This window comes from Musca autumnalis, unplaced genomic scaffold, assembly GCF_047663935.1.
Source record: "Musca autumnalis isolate F117 unplaced genomic scaffold, ASM4766393v1 scaffold_3, whole genome shotgun sequence".
In the NCBI taxonomy this organism is placed as follows: Eukaryota; Metazoa; Arthropoda; class Insecta; order Diptera; family Muscidae; genus Musca; species Musca autumnalis.
The window spans coordinates 192,669,003-192,690,477 of NW_027411866.1; the positions used below are offsets into that span (position 1 = coordinate 192,669,003).

General features: G+C 36.8%; 1 protein-coding gene and 1 long non-coding RNA gene across 21 annotated transcripts in view; one reads left to right on the forward strand and one right to left on the reverse strand.

The window, feature by feature from the left end:
• LOC141398634 (voltage-gated potassium channel subunit beta-2-like) overlaps positions 1-21,475 on the reverse strand; it is a 726,071-nt gene that overhangs the window by 202,047 nt on the left and 502,549 nt on the right. For 2 of the 20 annotated variants that reach the window (XM_073976112.1, XM_073976105.1), the window contains exon 1: positions 6,461-7,164. The exons of 12 other annotated variants lie outside the window; for them this stretch is intronic. The gene's annotated coding sequence lies outside the window, so the exon portion shown is untranslated. Of the gene's footprint in view, positions 1-6,460; positions 7,165-21,475 lie in introns of those variants that run through there. 6 more of the 20 variants (XM_073976111.1, XM_073976104.1, XM_073976108.1 and 3 more) reach the window with 5 other exon arrangements.
• On the forward strand, positions 5,168-7,027 carry LOC141398637 (uncharacterized). Its single transcript, XR_012411685.1, has 2 exons — positions 5,168-5,356; positions 5,441-7,027. It is a non-coding gene; the product is annotated as an uncharacterized lncRNA (long non-coding RNA).

Genomic DNA, 21,475 nt, shown 5'->3' on the forward strand with positions numbered 1-21,475 from the left:
TGTGTATATTTGAGTCAATTTTTTACTTGCATTTTTGACTTTATTTTGCCTTTGTAGTAAAATTCTTATACAAATAAGATATGAATGCAAACGAATGGCAAAGTTCATTCCAAAGCACAGGAACCATATTAACAAATACTTCAACTCTTCATATTTTATATAATTCGGAAAAAATGGAGGTTGAAAAGAAATTGGTGGGGAGGTTTATTCAAGTGAACGGCAACATATGTAGTTTATTTTGGAATTCTTAATCAAAGTCAAGAATAGAAAATTTATTACCTAATTAAAAGAAAATGAGTTTTTACTTATTATTGTCTTTTTAGGACGAATGCCAATATTTATGACAGTTTTTAATTAATTGAATTAATCGAGCTAACATGATCTAAAGAGTTTGTATTGTAAAAGTGAATTCTAGCAAAGACCTACGCACCCAACCAATATGCTACGATCGTTTCGCCGGTTTCAGATGTGAATGGCTCGAAGACAAAGCCGGAGTTTGATAACTTTTATTTATAAGGACAATATTCCAAATTTTCAAATACAAAGTATTTTTGCAGCCTTTTTATACCCTACACCACTTTGTGGGGAGGGTATTATAAGTTGGTTTTGGCCAAAAAGTTTGTAACGCATCGAAATAATGGTCATAGACCCATAAATATGTATACCAAAATGAATGTCTCGACGAGTCGATCTGGCTATGTGTGTCCGTCCGTCTGTCTGTCCATCTAAACCTTGTAATCCCGCTACAGGTCGCAATTTTAATCCGATCGTCACGAAGTGTTGGGGGAATAATATATATATATGGGGGCTATATCCAAATCTGAACCCATTTTTGTGAAAATAGAGGTAGCTATTCAGATAGATAGTCTTTATGGTTTTGATTACAACGTTTTAATGTTGAACCAGGACATGTCCATGATGCCTGACATATTGACCACAAAGCTTTTAAAAATCCTCTGCTTCGCTTAAATCCAGTTAAAAGGTAATTAAACAAACAGAGATGGCCCGTCGGATGCCATGACGAATGTATATGGCATACATTTCCGAGATATAACAAACACATATACAACGTCTTATACCTAGCCATCTTTCTATGTGCGTCTCTTGTGACGGTGCAAATTTCAGTTAAAGAAAATAAGTTTCGATTAGAGTTTCATTTCTATTATGTCATATTGCTGAGAAAGCTTGGGTATCCCATCAAAAATTTGGGAGGCACATGAGTCTCAACTTTCTGCATTACCTTACTGGTTAAAAAGGAATAGGTTATTTTTTTAAAAATTGTACATGTCAAAACTACATACTTTACTCCTTACTAAGTAATGAGTACCGTGGCACAGAGAGTGCGTGTCCGACAACAAATCCGTTCACCATCGGCACTCGAGTTTTTTGTTTACAAAATAAAGAACAGTTGGTGGTGGGCATGTAAGCTTTTAAACATCCCTTAATGTTCGTACGCGTGGCACAGTATGTTCGCATACAAATCAGAAATACGCATGATCAATTCCAGCGAAGAACAAAATAAAATGTAACAAAAATTTTAATTGTTTTCAAATTGAAAAGTTCTACCTCAACTATTCTAAAAATAGAACAATTTTTTTAGCTTATTACACTGTGAACACAAATTTTAGGGCAGCGATAATTAAATAAGAACTCCGAAGGACAGATCCGCCGAGAGTAGAACTTCCACATTATGGCGTGATGAAGTTTTTGCTAGGTACCCTGTAAGCCATCAGGAATTAGCGTTATATCTTTGTTCACTGTTGCTATAGCTTACTTTTGAGATGACATGTCTTCAGTCAAATCGAATGAGGATTATTTTCGTAGAGCACTTCGACCTTCTTACTCGCTTCCTTCAATGTCCTTTTCGCCTTTTTTTAAGAGCCGCTGTAAAAGTACCACAAGATGACGTTTTTCAGCTTCGACATGTTCTGCAAAAATGTCGCTCAGAAAATTTTAGGTACGGCTCTTATTGACAACTAATCGATTTTGTCGCCTTGGGTAAAAATGTTTGTTTTTATACCCTTCACCATAGTGTAGAGGGTATAATAACTTTGTTTTTCTGTTTGTAACACATCGAACAATCATATGCGACCATATAAGGTATACATATATTCTTGATCAGGATAAAATTCTAAGACGATCTAGCCATGTCCGTCTGTCCGTCTGTTGTCATCACTTTAGCGTTCGCAATAATTGACCTGTAGCGCTACATTTTTGCAACCTAGTGTATTTTTTTCCATAGGCAGGTCATGTTCGAAGATGGGCTATATCGGACCACTTTCTGGTACCCCCATATAACGGTACCTCCCGATTTTCGGTATTTTGTGGATTTTAACTACATTTTTTGACCAAAATACCAGCAATTGAAAATTTGAGGTTCCCTGTGGTCACAAAACATCTCCAACAAAAGCCGTCAACATAGGTCCATGTTTTGGTATAGCTCCAAATAACAGTACCTCCCAATTTTCGGTATTTTGTGGATTTTAACTAAATTTTTTGACCAAACTACCTGCAGTTGAACATTTGAGGTTCTCAGTGATCACAAAACCAATAACAGTCAACATAGGTCCAGGTTTTGGTATAGCCCCCATATAACAGTACCTCCCGATTTTCGGTATTTTGAGGATTTTAGCTACATTTTTTGACCGAACTACCTGTAAGTTTACGTTTGGGGTTCCCAGTGATCAAAAAACATCTCCACTAAAAACTGTCAACATAGGTCCATGTTGTGGTATAGCCCGCATATAACTACAGCTACAATTTTTGGCCGAACTGTCAAACTACATTTAACAGTTGAGGTTCCAAGTGATCACAAAACATCTCCACTAAAAACTGCTTACATAGGTCCATGTTTTAGTATAGCCCCCATATAGCGGTACCTCCCGATTTTCGGCAGTTTTTCCCCGGTTTTTGGTTTTTTGGATTTTAGCTACAATTTTTGGCCTGCAACATCTCCAACAAAAGCCGTCAACATAGGTCCATGTTTTGGTATAGCCCCCATATAACGGACCTCCCGATTTTCGGTATTTTGTGGATTTTAACTAAATTTTTTGACCAAACTACCTGCAGTTGAACATTTGAGGTTCTCAGTGATCACAAAACCAATAACAGTCAACATAGGTCCAGGTTTTTGTATAGCCCCCATATAACAGTACCTCCCGATTTTCGGTATTTTGAGGATTTTAGCTACATTTTTTGACCGAACTACCTGTAAGTTTACGTTTGGGGTTCCCAGTGATCAAAAAACATCTCCACTAAAAACTGTCAACATAGGTCCATGTTGTGGTATAGCCCGCATATAACTACAGCTACAATTTTTGGCCGAACTGTCAAACTACATTTAACAGTTGAGGTTCCAAGTGATCACAAAACATCTCCACTAAAAACTGCTTACATAGGTCCATGTTTTAGTATAGCCCCCATATAGCGGTACCTCCCGATTTTCGGCAGTTTTTCCCCGGTTTTTGGTTTTTTGGATTTTAGCTACAATTTTTGGCCTGCAATTCGAAATTTGAGGTTCCCGGCGGTCACAAAACTTCTCCACCAATAACATAGGTCCACACTTAGATATAGCCCCATATAAGGTTCCCGACCGATTAAATACATTTTTTATACCCTCATCATTTATGCTAACGAGGGTATATACACTTTCATACGGGCAAAATGTGCCTCATCGAAATAATGGTTTTAGACCCCAAGTATGTTTGGACGAAATCCGTTTCAGACAATTTGGAGTTGATTTAGCCATATCCGTCGGTCTGCCTGTCTATCTGTCTGGCAGGAGCGCAAGATAACACTCGAATCTCGGACCAACCGATTCGGTCCAACATTTGGCTTTCGTTATATTTTGTCCAAACTTAGTTTAAGTTCGAAGATGGGCTATATCGGTCCACTCCTTCCGATACCTCCCCCCACAAAAGTTCGTAAATGTTCGGAAAATTTGTACGTACGATAACTCTTGAAGGAATTAACCGATTCGGTCCATAATTTGCAACTCGTGAAATGTCTACCAGACAATATAGACTCAATCGGTCCACTCCTTCGGGTACCTCCCACACAAAATTTCAGATAAGTTGAGTTAAGGACCTGCTCTCGAATCGCTTTAATATTTGTTTTAGAAACTTGTATTCACTGCCCCCCATACGACGGTACAAGTTTCATCAGGGGCAAGTCCATACTTCCTGAGAAAATAGCCTGAAAGATGCACAAAACCCTTATGACATCGTGTAAGGTGGTTGGAGCGCAAGATAACTCTCGAAAGGATCTGCCGATTGGGTCCAAAATTTGGCCTTAGTAATAATTTGTCCAAACATAGTTTAAGTTCGAAGATAAGCCATATCGGTCCACTCCTTCAGGTACCTCCCCCACAAAATTTCAAAATTGTTCGTACGGTAACTTTTGAAGGGAGTGGCCGAATTGGTCCATACTTTACACATCCTAATATATCTACCAGATATAGATCAGGTCCAAATATGGACTATATTTGTCCACTTAATCCAGTACCTTCCAAAAAAATTTCGGATAAGTTCACTTTAAGACCTCTATCGAATCGCTTTGATTTTTGTTGAAGCAACTTGCATTCGCTGCCTCAATTACGATGGTAAAAGTTTTTTTAGGGGCAAATCCATACTTCTTGAGCAAACAGCCCGAAGGTTGTAAAAACCCCGTATGGCACCATATGTAGTGCCTGGAGATCCACTTCCATAATGGTCAATGTCGATCCATTCCTTTAAGTATTTCCTCCGCAAAACTTTTGCTCTTTAATCCTAATCAACATTTTTGTCGTTTCATACGCCCAACATTTTTAAAACCCTCTAAATACATACGTTTTTTGGGAAAAAATTGCTTTAATATACACATGCTGAGGATATATCTCTGTTGGCCAAGTCGACTGATACTTTTATACTTGTTATGGTATTATTTAGGTATCAGTAATCACAAAATATCTCCGCCTAAAATTGTGGATAGGAAAGAAAATAATTATTCCGTTTTAGTTCAGAATATTTGATATTGGAGTGTATGAAAAGTTAGACCCGGCCGAACTTAAAGCTTTTTTACTTGTTTAGTATATGCATTTTTATATGAGGGTATCACGAAATACCAAGGAGGGTTTTTTCTAAATTTTAAATTTTTTGAAAAAAAAAAGTTTTTTATATATTTTTAGTTCCTTTTTTGTATTTTTATATATTTTTGAATTGTATTTTTTTAATTTAATTATTGGAGTTTGACCATTTTTATTATACAGGAAGATTTAGATGATGAAGAACAGTAAATTATTGGACTGAATTTGACCGTATTTAAATTATAAAAATAAAGTTACCGAATTTTGTCCACTATAAAACGATTCTGAACCACTGTGCGCCATTCGGACTCGGCTATAAACAGTAGCTACAATATCATTGAGATAATATGAATCGGAGTGTAGTCATTGATATGGGAGAAGTCTACCTTGTGCTTTCTGGGATGTTTGTGGATCAATTATAATATTTTGTGGAACAATTATAATATCCCTGTTGGCAAAAATGATGACTGATGCTTTTGTAGTCAATGGTGTATGGTATTAATATTTTTTATTTATTTCTGAAATTTTGACTATATTAAAATTTTTTTGTTGTGAAATAGAAATTAAAATTGTGTAATTTTCTCAAGAAGTTTACAATGTTATCGGGTCCACCCCATAAATTTGAGAAAACTTAAGAACTAACTCCTATTTCGCAAAAAAAAAAATTAGATTTCACATTCAAGAACATAATTTCGAACAAATTCGTTTTCATGAAAATATTTTTCATATAATATTTTCAGAATGCTGAAATTCCATAAGAAGCTATTTTAAGTTAAATAACCATTATTTATTGTGAAAAAACATATTCTTGTTTTTTTGTCAATACAAATTAACATCAATCTCCAAACTTATCTTATGACCAGACTAGCTGTCTATAGTATTTTCCACTGCTTCATTTTTTTATTGTTTATCTCTGCCAATTTAGACAATTTTAGAATAACAAAACTTTTGGATAAGTGAAATAACAGCCGACAAAATCTTTGCAAAAACAAATCGTGAGGCTTGATGTTTATTCTTCACACACACACACACCAACAAAAGGGGCCGCTCACTTGCATATAAATCCATACTTACTGAAATAGCAGCACAATACAATCACAACAAAAAAATACTAAAAATGAAAACAAGACATTTTGATCGTAGGGGACCAACAGAAGAGTAGTAGTATTTGTGAAAGACAACCGCACTTACACGCACACATACCCATTGTATGTACATGTGAACACTCATATCTATATATTCTATTAAATGACAGCAGTAAAGAAAAGGTAGAAAAAAAATAACAACACACAAATGAATAAGCAAAGCCACCAACAACAACTTTTTCCTAAACGCATAACGTAACAAAATTGATTTTTGTTGTTGTTGCGGATTTTTTGTTTGTTTGAAATTTAGTACCAAGTGGTTCCTTGTTTTCATTTTTTACCATTCCACGATTTGTGATTATTTTTTACAGCTATCTGGAATTATATTTTTTTAATCGGATTGAAGCAAAGAACTCGGTTGTATGGAGTGAGAATTTTTTAAGGGACTTGTGTTGAGTTGTTGTTGTTATTTTTCTTTTGGTTTAAACACTGTGTATTGAAATCGATTATTTGAACTTTTCTTTCTCCCCTTTGCACTTGGTTGATGATTTTTCTTTGCAATTTTCTCACTTTAGTAAATGATTTTTAATCCTTGCTTTCTTCTCATTGGCATTTCTTGGCCATTTCATCACATTACACTTTTGTCGCCACTTTTTCTCCACAGCTATAATATAAATTTGAATATTATTTTACGTTTTTTTTTACTTTGTCGTTTTCTCAAATCACCGTTTCCGTTGTTTAGAATTTTTATTTATTTATTTTTTTTTTACTTTTTTTGTTAAGTGGTTATTTTGAAAAATAAAAAACCAAAGAAATCCTTTATTTTGTGAGAAATGACGCCGCCGTGGCGTCTGATACACGTAACACGTAACACCGCAATGAAGCAAAACTTTTTGGTGCCGAAAACCTATGGCAAAGCAAAAACACTTAACGAAAAATACGAAACTCACAACGTAAACACACTCAGAGCCAGCAGCCTTCCAGTCAGCCAGCCAATCCAATGGCATGCACAGTCATACGGAAAATATTCTCTCTCTCGTTTGCCATCCACTTACATACATCCATACATACGTCGTGCATATATATTTTCTCAGATTAATAGTGAGTGATAAATAGAGGACCGAAGACAAAAAAATAAAATAACAAAAACCTCAGACGACAGCCGCCGCATTTTCATACAATTCGCAATGAAAAGCTCTCTGGGAAAAAGACGACGACGACAAAACACCCAAGTCAAGCAACCAACCATCCAAACAAACACCACGCACATGAAATGTTGACCTAATCCACCCAAAACCCCCTTCCGTTAGAGCATCAAAGAACGGCAACGGCAACAACAAGAGCAAAGTGGAAAACTGCAATCGTCACAAGTAACAAAAACAACAAATATGTTGTCCAACAACAAAAGCAACAGTGGGAAAATTATCGAAAAGAGTGTTGTCAATGTGGCGCTTTATTTTAAATAATATATTTCAATCTTTACAAATAAAAATCAAATGTCGTTCGTTGGTAATGGCATCTGTTGAGAACGGCTGGACCGATTTGGATAATTATTTTTGTGAAACGTTCGCCATAACCTGACTAAGGTTTTTATGCAAAGACAATATGACCACGCCCACCATTTTCCATTTTTTTCTTTTTTACAAAAACTACTGAACCGATTTTTCTGAAATTGTAAGGGAATGTACAGGGATGACCCCAGTTTAAAATAGGCTATAAGTTTTGTTGAATTTCGGAGGGTTACTTCCCCCATACCATATTTCTTTAAAAATGCTATATTTATAATAATTACGAATGTATCGGTTTGGAAATTAATTTGGGAGACAGTTGTGGTTGTGTCTCCGACCTTACCCACTTTTTTAGGACCCAAAGGCTTGACCACGCCCACTTTTTAAAATATGTTGCATCTACAAAATTACTGAACCGATTTTCCTGAAATTATCAGGGAATGTACAGAGATGGCCTACGGTAAAAATAAGATGAATATTTTCTTGAATTTAGAAGGGGGCGGGATACTTTGCCATATTAAAAAAAACGTTATATCTGTATGAATAAAAATCAAATGGCGTCATAGAATGAAATTTTTAACACGTCCACTTTTTTCAATTTTCAATTCAAAATTTTTCTGCAAAAACTACAGAACCGATTTTCCTGAAATTGTCAGGGAATGTACAAGGATGGCCCCCGATAACATGCTAAACATTTTATTGAATTTCAGAGAAGGGGAGTACCTCCCTACGCGATATTTTTAAAAAAGATATTTATGCAAAAATTACGCATGTAATTACAGATTAATCTACAATCAAGGTACTATTTTGGGTCCTAAAGACGTTTTTTTTTGAAATATGTTATATCTCCAATACTACTGAACCGATTTCCATCAAATTTGTAGATTTTATGAATTTCGGAGGGGTAGCTTCCCCACGCCTTTCTTTTAAACTATATATGTATGTATAAGCCAACCTTATAATTATATCGGTTTCATCATTAATTTTGGGAAGCAATGGGGTTGTGTGTACCCTAGGTACACATTTGGAGCCACAATAACGGGCCACTTTTTTAAATGTGTTATATCTTCAAAACTGATTACCTGGCCCACTCTTTTCAACACGTTATTTTTCCAAAACTACTGAATCTAATTTAAAGCAATTTTCAGAAAATGTTCAGTAATGTCCCGTGGTCCAAAATGCTATATACATATTTGTAGACGAATTTCGGGGGCCTATTGTTTTATAATCTCTATATTTGCTAAACTTATGAGTGCATCGGCTTGCAAATTAATTTTCGAGACAACGGTGGTTGCGTCCCCGATCAAGAAAAACGATATATTTACAAATTTCCTTAAATGGTGATGTTCAGCGATCCATCAACCACGAAAAACTAAAACATACAGCAGTTTTGCGAACAATTTAGAAATTTTGGGTATGGTATACCCGAAAGAGTAATATAGCATACATTCGAACCTGGGACACTGGCAAACTGAAACGGCCGGAAACATCAACTGAATTCATCACAAAAATGAAGGAACGTATTCTAAATAGCTTACCACAAACATGGGAAGAAATCGGAGCTTTAATAAACGTACTTGCATTGGAAACACTTGGACCCCTTCCAAAAGTCCCACAGAAAACCATGGATAAGCGAAGAAACCTGGAATCTGGGGGAACGAGGACAGTTAAAAAAAAACTCAATATAACACGATTGCAAAATCTGTCAAGCGTTCGGCAAGGAAAGTTAAGAGCAAGTATATCGCTCATTTACCCAAAGAGTGGCATAACTCAAAAATGTGTTTCCTTAGTTAGCTACTTTTTCTTTCTTAGTTACTTTTTCTACGACTTCGACTTTATCTTGTGTCAAATTTTCATGCTGATATCTCTAAAACTCGACGAGTTACAGCTCATTTACTACGAGTTTCGCATTAATCAACACAAACGTTTTTTGAGTTTATGAAACACTAAAACTCTTCAAATCATGCTTGTTCTTGCACAGAAATTTTCCACTGATATCTGGCTAGCTGTTTGCAAAATATGGTCCAAGTAGTTATTTTAGTTTTTGTGTAATAATCTTTTTAAGTTGGGAAGTCAAATTTCAATCGCCAACTTAAAACGCGTTTTTTCTCGAAACTGGATTTTTTGAGATGTGTCACTCTTTGAGTAAGTGAGCGATATGAAGAGTGTATAAGAAATTTGGCAAAAGAAGCAGAAGCCGTTACGGGCGCAAACACCACAAGAAAACTGCATTTACTTAAAAATAAAATCAACAATAAGGAACAAAATACACATTAACCTGTGCGGGACAGGGATGGAACTCTACTGACAACTCCAGAATCTCAACTGGAGAGAATATTTTGAAGGACTTACTAATACTGACGATTAACATAGAAATAAACGAGGAAGTTAATGCTGAAGCCTCAACTAAAGAGGAAGTAATGTTAGCTATTGCTAGACTTAAAAAAATAAACCTGCCGGAGAGGAACTACTCTTAGCCTACATTGAAGTAACGGCCAACATCATCCACTTCTACACGTCCAAATTTTGGAGCGACGAACTTGTGGTCGCAGGGTGGACAAAAGGCTTAAAAAAGATGAAGAGTAATCACACTGAAAACTGAAGAGTAATCACACTGCTTAAAAGCTTATATGAAATACTAGCAACCAGTAATACTGGCGGGACTACCTATCATCGAAGTCAACATTAGATGTGAATAGGCTGTCTTTCAATTACACCGCAGCTGCCTAGACCCATCAAACACGCTAAGCATAATTATTGGACAGTCAGTGGAATTGTGAACTCGTTATACCTGCTATTTGTCGACTTTAAAAAGGCATTGCACCCGATTAAAAGCGACGCAATATGGAAATCGCTAGAAAAACGGGGTATACTGAAAGAAGTTAATAGCTATAATAAAGGCTATATACTTCAATGTCGACATGCAAGTACTACATAATGGGACACGTAGTAGTACCCCATTCAAAACAAACGTTGGTGTACGTCAAGGCTGTACATTATCATCACTACTCTTTGCAATAGTGTCAGATGACATAATGCTAAAAGTGTATCGGAAGAGGCTAGGTATAACATGGTGGCTGAATAGGCAGTTCGAGGACCTAGCCTGTGCAGATATGTTAAAAACCAAATTATCTTTACAATTCCATTTGAAAAAACCAGTAAGGAAAGGATCAAAGTCGGGCGGGGCCAATGCACTGACTGTATCGCCTCCTTATAAAACGCCCTAACTTACTTTAAATAAAAACCGCTTACACCTGGGAACTTTTTTCGGATTCTGAAACAGCAATGTTCATAGATGAGAAAATACTGAGTGTGAAATGATGCCTTTTTAGCGAAAAACCGAACTCTTTAAGTGTCTAGTATTCTCATATGAATGAGAATCACACTCACTTTTCGGCTTTCCAAAGAAACACCAAAATCAAAATATTTTGCAACATGTCAATGCAATTGATAATTCCCTTCGCCGGGATGAAATCATGATATTGGTAGCGATCAGTAAAATTTTGCCACACTGTCAGTTCGTTTTGAAAAACATTACTCTCTGTAATAGAGAGTAATGATGAAGTTTAAGCCATTGGGGGTAACACTGTAGACTTAAAAACAATCAAATGAGATTGAAACTTCAACCAAAACAAAACAAACAAAAAACAACGAATGGCACGCGTCGGGGAGATTTGTTTAAAAATAAAAACAAAATTCCAACAACAACCTCACAGGCAACTGTGTTGGTGTTCCTTTTCAACTCACAGAATTCGAAGAATTCTTAATTGATACGTGCTGACATGTTGCAAAATATTTTAATTTTGATGTTTCTTTGGAAAGCCGAAAAGTGAGTGTGATTCTCATTCATATGAGAATACTAGACACTTAAAGAGTTCGGTTTTTCGCTAAAAAGGCATCTTTTCACACTCAGTATTTTCTCATCTATGAACATTGCTGTTTCAGAATCCGAAAAAAGTTCCCAGGTGTAAGCGGTTTTTATTTAAAGTTAGTTAGGGCGTTTTATAAGGAGGCGATACAGTCAGTGCATTGTTCCAATTTGAACTCCTATATCTCAAAAATGGTAAAAGATACGAAACCTACGAATTATACAAATCGGTCCAGCCGTTCTCAACTGATGCCATTACTAACGAACGACATTTGATTTTTATTTATAAAGTTTTAATAACAAGTAAAAAAGCTTATCTGAATATAAACTATCGTCTACGGACAGATCGAATGTATTTAGGGTCTTTTCAGAATTTTGTGGCCCTTTTTGGACATTTGAACTTGCAGACAAAAATGTGGATTAGGATAAAAATTCAAGAGTATTGCGGAGGAGGTACTTAAAGGAATGGACCGACATAGTCCATTACAAAAGTTGATCTTGTTTTTGATAGTCTAGTAATTTCAGTGGATCATCGCATAAATTTTGGACCAGGAAATCGATATCGGTCATTTTGGAAGTTAAACTAAATTTAGACAACATATTAGGAGATCCAAAGTTTTGAACAAATTGTTGCCCCGTTCAAGAGACATCGTGCATTCCATTTTACATTTTTAGTGAAAATGTTTAAATATTGAGGGGGAAGTACCGGAAGTTGTTGCCCATCTTCGATCTGAGACTAACTTTGGACAAAATATGACGCAAGCTAAATTTTGGACCAAATCGGTAGATCAGTTTGAGAGTTATAGTGCTCTCCAGCGACTACATATGGTGCTATGGGGTTTTACACCTTTCGGGCAGTTTTTTATTGCCACTGAAAAAACTTTTACCGTCGTAAATGAGGCAGCGTGCATGTTGCTTCAACAGAAATAAAAGTGATTCGAGAGCAGGTCTTATAGTGAACTTATCCGAAATTTTGTGTGGGAGGTACGCAAAGCTGTGGACAAAAAAATCCATATTCAAAACTGATATAAATCTGGTAGATATATTAGGGTGTGTAATGTATGGACCACATCGGTCACTCCCTTCAAGAATTATCGTGCGCACAATTTTTCCGAACATTTTTGAACTTTTGTGGGGGAGGTACCTAAAGGAGTGTACCGATATGACCTATCTTCAAACTTAAGCGAAATTTGGACAAAGGGTCAAATTTTGGACCAAATCGGCAGATCCGTTCGAGAGTTATCTTGCGCTCCAACCACTACACACGGTGTGATAGATGTTTTTTGTACCTTTCAGGTTATTATCTCATGAAGTATGGACTTGCCCCAGATAAAACTTGTTCCGTCGTGTGGGGCGGTGAATACAAGACGTTAACAAAAATCAAAGCGATTCGAGAGCAGGTCCTAAACTGAACTTTTCCGAAATTTTGTGTGGAAGGTACCCGAAGGAGTGGACCGATTGACTCCTTATTGGAACCTCATCTAAGTCTGGTAAAAATTTCACGATGTGCAAAGTATGGACCATCCTAATTTTGCTTGCATCGGTTACTCCCTTCAAGAGTTATCGTGCGCAAAAATTTTCCGAACATTTTCGAACTTTTGTGCGGGAGGTATCGGAAGGAGTGGACCGATATAAACCATCTTCGAACTTAAATTAAGTGTGGACAAAATATTACGAAAGCCAACATTTTGACCGAATCGGTTGATCCGTTCGAGAGTTATCGTGCGCACCAGCCAGACAGACAGACGGACGGACATTGCTAAGACTCCAAATTGTCTGAAACACATTTCGTCCAAACATACTTGGGGTCTAAAACCAATATTTGCATGAGGCACATTTTGCCCGTATGAAAGTGTATATGAGGAAAAGTCAAAATTTTTTAGTTTCCATGAAGCCAAGGTTTGCACTATTATAATACGCGAACTATTGTAGTTTGCCAGTAACTATGACTATTGCTGGATTAATTTAGATGTTTTTGTACAAAGCTCAAAAATTTAGCAAAAAAAATTAATTTACGTGGTAGTTACGACCGCGTAAAGGAAAAACCACAGGTAAAAAACGTTGAATCTAAACAGGTTTTTTACATTGCTATTCGATTTCTGATTAAACCATTCAAATGACGGACATCTGTCCAAAGTAAAAGTTGGAGAATACAAAATGAAGATTACACTTCTAATGTATCACTTTCCAAAATTTCCACTGCATCCACCATTTATGGATGCTGACATTTTGAAGCCGGATTTCAGGTGTTTTTTGTATTTTTTATGTAACTGGGACGCGCATTCGGATATTTCGAAAAACCAATTACAGGACTAAAGAACTCGCGATTTCGCATAATCTGATATGTATATTAAGTATGTAGCCCAGACAGAAGCAGAGTAATCTACTGCCAAAGGCCAATATTTAGTGCGATATTTTTTCTAAAAAACCTATTTTTTGGGTACAGTATTTACAATATCGTTTTGAGTGTGCTGGTACCCCGCGATATTTTAGTTTTTCGACGATCCGGATCATATGAATCACAGATCGTAAAAATCCACCTACTAGAACGGCGGAAATGGCTACTGCAAAAATTGAAAAATTTGCGAAAAATGTTTTTCAAAATACCGCTGACTAATTCGCGTTTTATGTGGATCGTTTCCATTTCAATGAAGAAAGTGAATCATCACTCGCGTTTGTGCGAAAACAGCGGTTTGAAAAATTTAGTGGCATGGGAGCTGTCTCCGATTTATCCAAAAAATACTGTGTGATGCTACATCCACGGTTCTTGATGGATTTTATTGAAATATGTTTAGATCGATGTATTTTTTCACGGTTGATAGTGAAATCGGATGCGCATAAAAAGTGTATGCACTTTGTGCAAAATATAAGCGTAATACAGTTTGTTGCACACTAAACTGCAGACGATGCTACATCTTAGCGGCCAAAGTAAATCCTGGCAAATGTGTACAAATTAAAAGAGAAGAATTCGCTGTATTGGTAAACCGCATGCGCATCAAGTGATTTTGAGGATTTCGCGATTTACACGCATTTCAAAATGAACATTACCCGATACAATTTTATTTCAAGATTATACCCCATTTAAAGGAACCCAACATTTATTTGAAAGATATCCATATCTTCTGCTAGATGTTAGCGTGTTTTCGAGAAGTGATTAGAATAAAAAATGTGATTTATTGAGTGGAATTTAACTAAAATAGAAGAAAAGCTCCGAACTATTTCTCTTACATTTTGTTCAACTAACTCACAAAATAAATTTTAATAAATATTTTCTCTTACAAAAATTTTATAAATTTCCTCAATATATTTTTTGTTTTTTGCTATAATATGCAAACCGCTAAACGGATTTGTATAGTTTTGGTTTCATTTGAATTTTCGCAATGTTTAGATTACGTACATATTTTTTATATATTTTTCAGATGCATAAACAGCTTGAATTTTATTAGAACAAGTTGTAAACTACCAATTGTTTTGAATGCTTTCCTAATTTCCGCGAAAATGTACAACTTTTTCACTAAGGTTATGGAACCTCCGTAACCATATAGTATGTAGGGAGCCCCTAATTAAGAGAGCTTCTCAATATAATGATTAGAGTCTTTTAAAGATTTTTTTCTTTTTATCAGAATTGAAACCGCCATAACTTTTGCGCGCAACAACCAAAATTAGTATCTCGAACAGATTTCAGAATGGGATTTTTTTCCCAATCTATGTACCAAAAATCATTCATGTAGCTTAAAAAAAATTTTTTAATTTTTTTTTTGTGGAAAACTAAAAAATTTTGTCTTTTCTTCATATACCCTCGTTAGCATAAATGCTGAGGGTATAAAAAATAGAAAACAAATGCACAGTGGGCTTGGATAAATAATAAAATAATAAATAAACATCTTCTGAAATAATATGACTTTAATATTTGGTAGATTATTCTACTCTGATGCCCAGTCATTTAATTTCGGAGCTGTATTTATTTGATCATCAATTTAGTTTCTTTATTGTGCGGCTGGTACAATAATTGCTAATCCGTTTTCAAAATCGAAAAAATTATGCAGTTTTTAAGATGTTTAGGATAAATTCCTAAATGAAACAACAAGACAAATGTTAATAACGCAATTTTAGATTTTTTTCGAAATAACATATGTTTGAAAATAGTATAAAAGAAAAATTGTATTGACAAATTAAAAAAAAAAAAATAAGAAAAATAGTAATCATTCGAATCCCACTACAATTTTTTTTTTTTTTAAATATTAAATCGCGAAAATTACCTCCATACCAGGTTTTTGACGCTTTGATATACTATTTTTGTCAATGGGACAATATCATAAAATTAAAATAACCAACAAAGCTAAGAATAAGGAATAAACATCATGAAAGGAACAGTACACCAGAGTTATCATAATAATGTCGGTAACTAAACATTATTTGAACAAGATCATGTCGCACAACCTACTTACTTACTTACTTAGTTGGCCCATTACAGAACATTTGTTCCATAGACCGAACTAAGAAAAGATCTCCATTCCTCTCTGTTTTTCGCTTGACTTTTTGGAATACCGCGCCTTTCCATTTCTTCATCCACTTGTTTGCTCCATCGAAGCTTAGGCCTGCCGATTCTGCGTGCACCGCCATGGGGCATGTATTCATACGCCTTTTTAGCGGGTTCATCATCGCTCATTCTCATGATATGGCCTAGCCAACGCAATCGTTGCATCTCGATACGTTTAACTATATTCATTTCTTTGTATAGCTTATATAGCTCGTGGTTCATACGACGTCGATATTCACCGTCAACGCAAATCGGCCCGTAGATCTTTCGAAGAATTTTCCTCTCAAACACACCAAGCACTACCTTATCTGCTTGCGCAAGTACCCATGCTTCGGAGCCATACATTAGCACGGGTAGTATCAGCGTTTTGTATAGTGTTATTTTTGTTTGACGAGATGTGGCTTTGTTTTTAAATTGCTTACTTAATCCATAGTAGCATCTGTTGGCCAATACAATTCTTCTTCTTATTTCACAACTGATGTTGTTTGTTGTGTTTATGGCAGTGCCGAGGTAGACGAAGTCTTTAACTACCTCAAAATTGTAGGTACCAACTTCCACGGTTGGTCCGAGCTCTATGGACGCTTTGCGCGTCGACGCCATCAATTTGGTATTTTCGCCGTTTACCGCCAGACCCACTTGCGCAGATTCTGCTTCGACCTTCAAAAAGGTATCAGTTACTTCCTTTACTGATCGTCCCATGATGTCTATGTCATCAGCATAGGCATAACATGTGGCTATTGGTGTAAATTGTGCCATTTCTTTTGACATTTGCATCTCGTATTACCTTTTCCAGCTAAATGTTGAAAAGATCACACGAAAGGCTGTCTCCTTGTCTGAAACCTCTTTTGGTACAAAATTCTTCGGAGAGGTTCTTTCCAATTTTAACTGAGGACCTAGTATCAGATAATGTCATCTTACAAAGCCGGATGAGCTTTGCGGGGACACCAAATTCAGACATTGCGTGGAATACCTTTGATCGGAGGGGACTGTCGAATGCTGCTTTATAATCGACAAAAAGATGAAATGTGTCGATCTGCATCTCTGGGGTCTTTTCTAGGATTTGCCGCAGGGTAAATATCTGGTCAATGGTGGACTTGCCAGGTCTAAAGCCACATTGGTATGGTCCAATTATTTCGTTGACCATTGGCTTTAGTCGTTCGCACAATATCCCTGACACTATCTTATAGGCAATAGGGAGAAGACTTATGCCCCTATAGTTTGAGCATACAGTCTTATCTCCTTTCTTGTGGACGGGACATAGGATACTCAGGTTCCAATCGTCGGGTACGCGTTCTTCCTGCCAGATGGTGCTAACTAGCTGACGCATACACCTTATCAGCGCGTCGCCTCCGGTTTTAAACAGCTCGGCTGGTAAGCCATCGGTTCCTGCTGCTTTATTATTCTTCAGCCGGTTGATTGCTCTTTTTACCTCATCTTGGCCGGGCGGTATACATTCTATACCATCTTCAGGAATTGGATCTGTGGTATCATCGTCTTCGCTACTATTGGATACCAGCAGATTGGAGAAATGTTCCTTCCATATCCTGAGCACGCTATCTGTATCTGTTACCAGATTACCTTGCTGGTCTCTACAGAAGGATGTGCCTGTACCAAAGCCATCTGTTTGATGCTTCACTCTTTGGTAGAATTTTCGGACTTCATTCTGGCTCCTGTACATCTCGATTTTTTCACACTCCCGCTTTTCCATTTCTCTCTTTTTCTTGCGTAAAAGACGTTTCTCTTCTCTCCTTTTCTCCCGATATCTCTCTCGTGCGCTACGCGTTGCTACTGATTGTAAAGTAGCTCTATATGCCGCATTTTTCTCTTCGGTAGCAGCACGACACTCCTGGTCATACCATGAATTCCTTTGTGGAGGTCTCTGGAATCCAAGTATGGATTTTGCGGCTGTTTGCATGGAGTGGGCAATATGTTGCCATTGTGTTGTTATGTTATCGGGACAAGGAGTGCTCGCGTTAAGTAATTGGGCTAGTTGAGTGGAATATGCTGTGGCTATCTGTTGTGTTTGCAGCCTATCGATGTCCAACTTCCGCGTTGTGTCTGTTCGTGCTTTATTTGCAACGTTTAGACGGGTACGTACCTTTGCTGCAACAAGGTAGTGGTCCGAATCAATGTTTGCGCCTCGGAACGATCGTACATCAAACACGCTGGATGAATGTCTTCCATCTATCACAACAGCCAGGTGCACTTATGAATATCGAGATGATTAAATCTGGTACTGCTAACTACCATGTTTTTTGCAGCTGCCAAGTCTATCAGCCTCATACCATTGTCAGATGTTTCACTGTGGAGACTGAATTTCCCGACTATTGGGCCAAAGATATTCTCCTTTCCAATTTTGGCATTAAAATCGCCTAGAATGATTTTAATGTCATGGGCAGGGCAACGGTCATATGTTTCTTCTAAGCACTCGTAAAATATATCTTTGGTCTGTTCGTCCTTTTCTTCAGTGGGAGCATGAGCGCAAATAAAGATGATGTTGAAGAATTTAGCTTTTATTCGAATTGCAGCAAGTCTTTCATTCACTGGGGTGAAGCTGGATACCAGATGTTTTAGTCTCCGACTAACTACGAATCCGCAACCAAACTCATGCTTTACGTCATGGCAGCTATAATACAGTGCGTCACCTTTAGGTGTTGTTGTGACGCCTTTCCCAATCCATCGTATTTCCTGTATGGCAGTAATATTGGCCTTGTACTTTTCAAGTACGTCTGCCAATGCGAAGACTGCACCTTCTCTATAAAGAGTGCGAACATTCCAGGTGCAGATTCGCAGATCATGGTCCTTAAAACGTTTGCGGGGTTCGTCAACTTTAGAGGGGTTTGTTTTTCTTTTCTTTTGTTTTTTCATAGTAGGATGTTTTTTCTAGGGGAGGGTTACTAACCCGACGCCCAAACCCAAGTTTTTAACGTTCTTATGGGTGCGCGCGGCACATGTTAGCTCACTACCTTTAACGGGTGTTAAAGGCAGTTCCCCAGGTGACACCACGGGGAGGTCAGTGTCCACTTGAGATGAAAGAGGGACCAAGATAAATCCTGGGCTTTGCCGTGTTAAAGCCGGTCAAGATCGTTGCTTGGTATCATTCATCCCCTACGTCACATAACCTAATTTCGACAAATAAATTAAAAACAACTTTTTGTTCCCTTTGTACGCTACTCGTTTTTAGTTTGTTCATTGCCGGAATAGAACATCCGACCTTCTGCTTTGCAGTTGAACGCACCCATCGTTAGAACATCAAGTGTTTATTAAGTGGTTACATCTTCACATCAAAATTCATCGTATTTTTATTGTGATTGTTTACCGGCTCTGATTGTCGAACTCGTAAACTTCTTTGTAATCGTTTCTCAATACTTTGTAATGAGTAAAATAAGTAGTATTGTCCTTGGCAGATATTGTTAATTATATTAATGGCATTAATGTGGCCCTGGACGCAGTTTATGTTTTATTTATGGCCTACACCTTGATGAGAATCGGTGTAGAACTGCATATAGCTCCCATATATTTTTTCGCCAGACTTCATTCATATATTTCATTAATTCAATGCCCCAAACACGCTATATAAAAATTCAATTCTAATTACTTTTTGAAAAGTTGTTAACATTGGTTGAAGTAAAAAAAATACTAAAGGGCAATGTAAAACAACTTGTACTACTGACGGTCAAATAGAGAAGCAAAAACAAATAAAATAGCAAAACAACAACACAAACCAGAAAAGCGTGTCAGTAGTGGCAGTTGGCTAGCACGTGTTAGAGAAGAAAAATCAAATCAAAATTGTACACGTTCTCAATTTTATTGTTCGGATTTAATGTTCTCTCAAAAAGTTGTTCTCTCAAAAGCCTTTATCTCTTCTCTGTCATTCATTCTCACATGGTGAATTTCCCCAACAATGGTGAAAGTTTTCTTCATCACTTGTTTTGTTTTTCCCTTCTCTGCATTAAATGGCCGTATTTTTACTTTCATATTTTGTTTCTTCGTCCTTTTTGTTTCAGTTTTGTTTTAACATTAGTATTCGCTTTGTTAGTGTCCTCATTAATATGGCTAGTATGTTTTACTGCTGCGGCAGCTGTTTGTTGTTGTGTGTAAGCCTAGCATTGTCATTTGTATGTGTATGCATGTGTGTACGCGAGAAACGTGAGTTTGTTTAAGTTTTTCCCGTTGTGGGGCAATAAGTAAAGGATATTTACGTGTGACATATGTGACGCCAACCAAATTAAAGGAAAACGCCATCACGTTTCTTTGTTTCTTCAGGCATGTTTTGTGGTGTCAGTGTCGTCGTCGCAGTTTTTGTGTCAGTGTTGCTGTTGTTGTTGTTTGGCTTAATGTGTTTCTGGTACTGTTTCCATTTCCTTGTTTTTTGGTTTGTATGTTTATTTCGCATGCACATTTGTTCAGTTCATTTAATTTTTTTTTCTTTCGTTTCCAGTTTTTTTTTATTTTATATTCGACAGTTTATGTGTGTGAGTGTGTGTGCTTGCCACATGTACCGTTATATTTATTGTTTTTCAATATTTTGCAAGTGTTGCAAATGGCTAAATAGTAGCCTAATAAATGCTCGAATAAAACTATTTCTAATGCGGCAAAGTCAGTATGGGGCCTACAAACATACATATGTACATAAATATGTATGCATGTGTGACTGTGTATTATCCCTAGAGGTCAAAATTGTGCCTTATTGGAACGTATGAGTAATATTTAATAACAAATTTGAACAGATGTTAAGTATTAGGATGTGCAACGCGTTCGTTCACCCAAAAGAAAACAATACCAGATTTTAGGCGTCGGATCATTCATTCTCCGTGAAAAAAATGGGAACAGAATTGTTCAGACTGTTTTAAATACTGTATTAATATATTTGATTCATTATTCGTTTTGCGAAATATGCTTGTACATTCCTCCTAGTAAGCTAAGGCTCAACTAGATCAATGGCGCAGCCAATTACTAGTTAATCTTTTTCTTATCGACAAACAGCTTCCAAGGACGCCACATAAAGATTAATAGCCGCAACACTTCTTATTACTGATACAATTTGGTTAGACAGAACCCAAGGAATTGTCCGTCAACTTGAGGCACACTCTTCTGAATACCACTGCTTTTTATACCCTCCGCCATAGTGTGGAGGGTATATTAAGTTTGTTTTTCCGTTTGTAACGCATTGAAGTAATAAGTTATGACCCTATAAAGTATATATATATTCTTGATCAGGGTAAAATTCTGAGTAGATCTATGCATGTGGTAATCACTTAAGCATCCACAAAAATGGAGATAGGACTCTGGAATTTTGGGAGGATGCGTCTTTTGTTTGCATGCAGGTCAAGTTCGATGATGGGCTATATCGGGCCTCGTTTTGTTATAGCCCCCATATAACGGTACCGTCCGATTTCAGATATTTTGACG